The sequence below is a fragment of the Castor canadensis genome, chromosome 11 (genome assembly GCF_047511655.1).
Source record: "Castor canadensis chromosome 11, mCasCan1.hap1v2, whole genome shotgun sequence".
In the NCBI taxonomy this organism is placed as follows: Eukaryota; Metazoa; Chordata; class Mammalia; order Rodentia; family Castoridae; genus Castor; species Castor canadensis.
The window spans coordinates 49,966,993-49,973,185 of record NC_133396.1 but is presented as its reverse complement, the minus strand read 5'-3'; positions in this window follow the sequence as shown (position 1 = coordinate 49,973,185).

Below are 6,193 nucleotides of genomic sequence, written 5' to 3'. Positions count from 1 at the left end.
TTCCTTGAACGTTGATATGTCTTCTGTATCACTTTTTCCCCCTTTGTAAAGGGACATTGATTGTGAGCAGAAATAGTTGGATTTTAGTGATTTTCAGAAGATTTGACTCTAAAAGTTGATATCAGCATAAAAAAAGGAAAAAAAAAGCGAGACTATAGGTTTTTTTGTGTTTGTTTTTGTGGGTACTGGGGCTTGAACTCAGAGCCACCTTGAGCCACTCCACCAGCCCTTTTTTGTGAAGGGGTTTTTTGAGATGATAGGGTCTCAAAAACAATTTGCCCAAGCCGGCTTCGAACTGTGATTCTCTTGACTCTGCCTCCTGAGTAGCTAGGATTACAGGTATGAGCCATCGGCACCTGGCTAAGCTAATTTTTAGAGTTAGAATTAATATACATTTTAGTGACAGTATCAATTGTGGATTATGCGATGATGTTTTTAAGCACTTTCTGACCTTTGATGTGTACTACACTCTTTTGTCATCTACATCCTTGGCTTTCTCCTCCCCCCTCTACTTAGAGTTTTTATGAAACAAATAGGTTTTCCCCTTTTCTTCCTTCTTAAAGCATCTTCAGTTAAGCTGAGTAGTTGTATTTGGATTCTGTTCAGGGCTCCTCCTCCAGTGGGCCAGGGCCACTCCTACCCCTATGATGTGGAGTCTTTGCAAAATGTGATTAGATTATAATGCATTACATATGTTTTAAAAAACATTTCTCAAGGCTAAGAGTGGCTTAAGAGTACCTGCCTAGTGAGTGAGTTCAAACCCCAGTACACACACACAAAAAAACCAGTTCCGCATGGACTGATTCAGCTCAGTGTTAGAGTGCTTTCCTAGCATGCATAGGTCCTGTGTTCCATCCCCCCACTGCAGAAAAACGTTTTTTCTTTAAAACAATTTCCTGGGCTGGTGGAGTGGCTCAAGTGGTAGAGCATTTGCCTAGCAAGCATGAGGCCCTGAGTTCAAGCCTTGGTACTGCTCCCCACCCTGCAAGCAAACAAAAAATTTTCCTTATTAGCATGATTCACTTTTTTCAAAAGTGTCAAGTGTGGTAAATCATGTTTTCATTTAGTTTTGGTTTGGGGATGGAACCTAGGGTCTCCTGCAAGCGCCGTACCACTGAGCTACAGCCCACGTTTTCACTATTTTAGAAAAGAAACGCTTAAACCTCCAAAGTATGTGCAGTGCACCAGTAGAGACCACGCTTTGGCTTTGTGGTTGTATTGTCTTCTGTAACTGCTCTGCATTGCTGCAGGAAAGCAGTCATACACAGGCCTGCAGTGAGTGTCCAATAAAGCCATTTGTACAAAAGTAGGCAACCAGCTGAATGTGACCCTCACCTAAACTCAGACTTCTCTTGAATTAGTACTACTTGCAGGTTGCATCACTTCTCTGAGGCTTACATATATCTGTACTTAAGAAACAGGAAATATATAAAGGGAATTTATCTTTTGTCTATGTAGTGAATTAAGGACCAGGTTTTGTTTTTTAAAAATGGAAATTGGTCAAGTTACTGGTGTTTGAACTTGGCCTCGCTCTTGCTAGGGAGGTATTCAACCACTTGAGCCATGCTTCCTGCCCTTTTTGCTTTAGCTTATTTTGAGATAGAGTCTTGCATTTATGCCCAGACCAGCCTCAGACTGTGATTCTTCCATCAGGGATTACAGGCATATGCCACTACACCTGGCTGAAACTGAATAACTTCTGGTTTATATCTGAAATTAAAATGACCTACCTAAAATGTGTTTGAAAATTCCTCGCTGTAGTTGCCAGTGATGACTATGTGAAAAATAAGTCTCTTGAGGGCTTCAGGTGATGCGGGCACTATTAAAATTTGCCCAAGGTTGATTCACCAGAATTCCACATTTGAACTCAGAAGGGATATGCTGCTTAAGGCCTTTCCTCCTACTTGCAAGCCATTAATCCTCACCTCCCCCAAGCCAGTATCTGAGGGGCAGTGCTGGTTATTACTGCCTCAGCTTTACACCCCTTCTATATTCTGCTTTGTGATTCTGGGCCAGACCTGCAAAGTTGCAGGGAGGAGGCTAGAGAGCCAGGGACTAGAGAGGCACAGGCCCCTCTCTGCCTGCTTCTGTTGAGCAGTACGGTTCACAAGGATGGTTCCAGTGGCACAGACAGTTCCAGTTCACGTTTTCCCCTGTGCTTCTAAGATTAACCTTAACACACCCCTGCCCAGGAGGCAGGCTCTAGGTCTCTCCACATAGAAGGCAGGAACTCAGTTCCACTGTGCCCTCAGACTCCAAACTCTATAAATCCAGTCTCTTCCCCTTGTTCCTCAGGCCCCAAGATGTGGTGCCTGCTTTCCCCAGTACAACTCTTCTTTTCCTTCTCCAATACATGGTGATTCTGTGATATTTTTCTCTTAAACTGGTAAGTGATTTCTCTCCTGACAGCAGTTATGTTGCAAACCTTCCTTGGTCAAAGAACTATGTGGCTCATTTGTTTTTAAGAAGAGAGCATTTTAAAACTTGACACCTAACTGCCTTTGAGAGGTGTGCTGTCCAGGCTCTTCCCATATTGGTTTCTGAAGGTTACCAGGTTCACTGGCTGCACAGTTAAGCAACCCTTAGCTGTTCCTTTGAGTTAATTCTTGGCAGCAAATTATTTTGTGAAAATGTTGACTTATGAAACCATGTGGCACTTTGATGGTGCCAGAAGATGGTGAGCTCACACTTGGGGAAGGGCTGTTGCTGAGACACAAGGATGCAACCTTGGGTTGGTGTTTATTAGTGGACCTACCAGTTCTCTGAGGACTTTTTCACGTTCGTCTTTTCATAGTAATCTCATATCTTAAAACTCTGGATCCAGTACTTGAATTTCATTTGTGTTTCACTTTGGATTGCTATCAGTGAATCAAAGGTTTTTTGTTGTTGTGAACCAAAGTTTTAAACTTTGTTTCAAAGTTAAAGTGACAGTGTTTAACCTTTAACATAGACTCTCAAGTGAGTATATTTGGTCTAACAGATCTCCAGTTTGGAAAATACTGACTTAAAGGATTTAACAAAACATCTGTCTGTGTGCTTTTGAAATGGCAGTGGTGTTTTCGGAGGCAAAGTGGTATTAATGGCAGTAAAGTAGCAGGATTTGTCAGCCTTATATGGATGGATTTTATTTTCAATAAATCAAAACACCAGGCCAAGGAAGGTAACAGAAGTGCCCATGTAATCTGATCAGGGACAAATACTTTATTAGCAGTTAATTTGGCTGAGGGAAAAGTAAAGTCTGAACTTTGCCTGTGTGTGGAACTGTTGAGTGTTCACTGGGGAGCCTCCCTGTTCAGGTTCTTCCTCTTGTCTATGCCAGTGGTTATGTTTCATTCTAATCTTCTGTTATTTGCTTTTGCAAAGATGAAGTTTTTGGTTCTAAGTTTCTGGGCTGTGGCTTGAAAAGGTTTGTGGAAGATGACGTTTACATGTAAGTGTGAGCAGATTGGGTAAATTTAAGGCATTTGTGAGTAGGGAAGTGTGATGATTATCTTTCCAGGCAGTTAAATTACTTAATGATGGTGAAGATGATGAAAGCCTAGTTGTATCCTTTTCTAAGATCAAAAACTGAAACCAGAGAGCTTTCACTAATTGCAAAAGGCATTTAATAAGTTTGAATCCATAGACAGGATACACAGCTGATTTGTAGACTAAAAAGAAACCACTTGGTATTCAACAGGCAGCTAGTTTTAGATTTAAACACCAAAGGTTTAGCAGTGAAATTCAAATTGAGGGAAGAAGGTTAATTTTTAAATACTTACAGAAGTTGCTATGGTAAAAAATGCTAACTTACTCCTAGTGGCTTTTTTTTTTGGTGGGTCCGGAGTTTGAACTTGGCTTCAAGCTTGCAGAGCAGGTGTTCTACTGCTTGAGTCACAACTCCATTCCATTTTGGTCTGGTTATTTTGGTGATGGAGGTCTCACCAACTATTTTCCCAGGCTGGCCTCAAACTGATCCTCCAGATCTCAGCCCCCCAAGTACCCAGGATTAGAGGCATAAGCCACTGGTGCCACCCTGAACATAGTATTTCTTTAGGTTGCAACCTGTTGGTTATTATTGCCAGCTTCACATTCTGAACATTGCTGTTGAGTTTTAATGGCCTTTCCTGCTGATAATGTGGGGTACATTTTCTGACTTTAAGATATTTCTTTTGTTGAATGTGCTATAAAGTTTATAATCCACAAGAGCCCAGTTTAGTTAATAATTGGTATGATTCACTGGGGCAAAGATTTGGCAAATTGTTAGTTTTTAATAGATGTACATGTTTAGTAGAGAAAGGGCTGAGCCACTTGTGCTGGAAAAGATGTCAGTGGCATAAATCAAGCCCAGTGATGGTGGGTGCACACTGACTTTTATTGAAAATACCAGGCATGGCTGAGTGCTGGTGGCTCACACCTGTAATCCAAGCTACTTAAGAGGCAGAGACCAGGAGGATCAAGGTCGAAGCCAGCCCCAGACAAATAGTTCATGAGATCCTATCTTGAAAAAAACTTATCACAAAAAAGGGCTGTCAGAGTGGCTCAAGTGGCGCCTGCCTAGCAAGTGTGAGGCCCTGCGTTCAAACCCAGTGCTGCAAAAAAGCCCAAAAAAACCCAAAAAAACAACCCAGCAGGAGTAACCTTCCTCCAACAGGACTTCATTAGCCTATCACCATGAAAATAAGAATAATTTCAGTAAGGTGATGACTTCCACTAACAAACTGAAAAAACTAATTTCTGGAATTATAAAGTTACTGGGTGAAAAAAAAAATCTTGTTCTTGGTTTAAAACTTCAGTAACAAATGTAAGTTTGGAGAAGAACACCTGGGGTTGGGTGGTGGAGCTTAGTGCTAGAGCACTTGCCTAGCATGGCAGAAGCCTTAAGTTTGATTCTCAGAGTGGTAAAGAACACCTATCACCAAGAGAAAAGGGCAGAAAAATAAGAGCATCAAAAAACAAAACACAGCCCAAATACAATTGAATTTTTTTTTAAAACTTGTTATATAAAACCAGCCATTATCATGAAGTTTGTGGGAAGTTTTGTAAGATCTTTACCTATTAATGTGGAAAACAATTAATCATGTTAGTATTCAGAATTGCAGGGGTGGCCATTTTCAGAGAGCACAGTTCCACAAAGGTTGGAAATGTTTTCTTTTAGACATTGGAAAGCACAGATACAGAGGTGCTTACATCTCTGTACCTTTTCACTAAAGCTCTCAAAGCATTCTGCAAGATCAATAAAAGTCAAGTATCCGTATTGTTGATGGCAAAAGTAAAATATATTTTTGCTCCAGAAATTATCTTGTGATGGCCTACAAATCAAGTTTGTGCTTGATTATCAATTATCAGGAGGGCTTAGGTAAGAATGCACATTTAAAGGCCGGGCTTAAACCTTGTAACTCCATGCGGGACTCCTTAATGTTTACCAGGTCGGTAGAAAACACAAGTTGCAATTTCTTTTTTTTCATGTTCCCTTTTCAACATAACATATACAGAGAAAGACGGCCTCTGTAATTAGAAAAAAACCAACCAGTCACTTGTATTGCGAATGGCTGAGGCTTTTCTCCGGCATTCCTGATAACCACATCGGGACACCCTCTCTGCAGCACTCCATGCCCGCTCCCCTGCGAGGGCGCCCGGCCTAGGCAGGCAGTCTCCGCACCACCGCACCTTCAGATGGCAGGCAGAGCGGACCAAGCCCAAGGGCTCGCCACTCAGGCTTCCTCACCGGAAGGAACCACGTTACATCCTGCACTAATGACTTAAAATTAATTTCTAAGTAGCCAAACAGTAGCAGGCCCTCAGGCTTTAAACATACTATTCCATAATTGATTTATGCTTTTTGGAAACGAGTGCGCGGCAGGGTTGGGTGAGAGGGAGGCGTGAGCTGTGGACACTCACGAGTCACTCTCGTCCCGCCCACCTCGGGTTACGCAACCAGCCTCCTGCCAGTGTCTGCTTGTCCCTATGTCACGTGATCGCCACTTACCGGCCACCTGTCCGCACCTCTCACCCTTTTAATGAGGGGAGAAGACGGGTTCCATCGGCAATTTAATAAAAATAGGGAAGAAGTCACAGCACTCTTAGAAATTTTTTCCTTTCTTTTTATCTCTTCTGTGTGGACAGAGTATTAGACTGGCTACATTTTTCTTCAAATCTCTTTTTAATTTTTTTTTCTATGTCAGTATCCTCCCGCGCGCGGAATGGTTTCCTC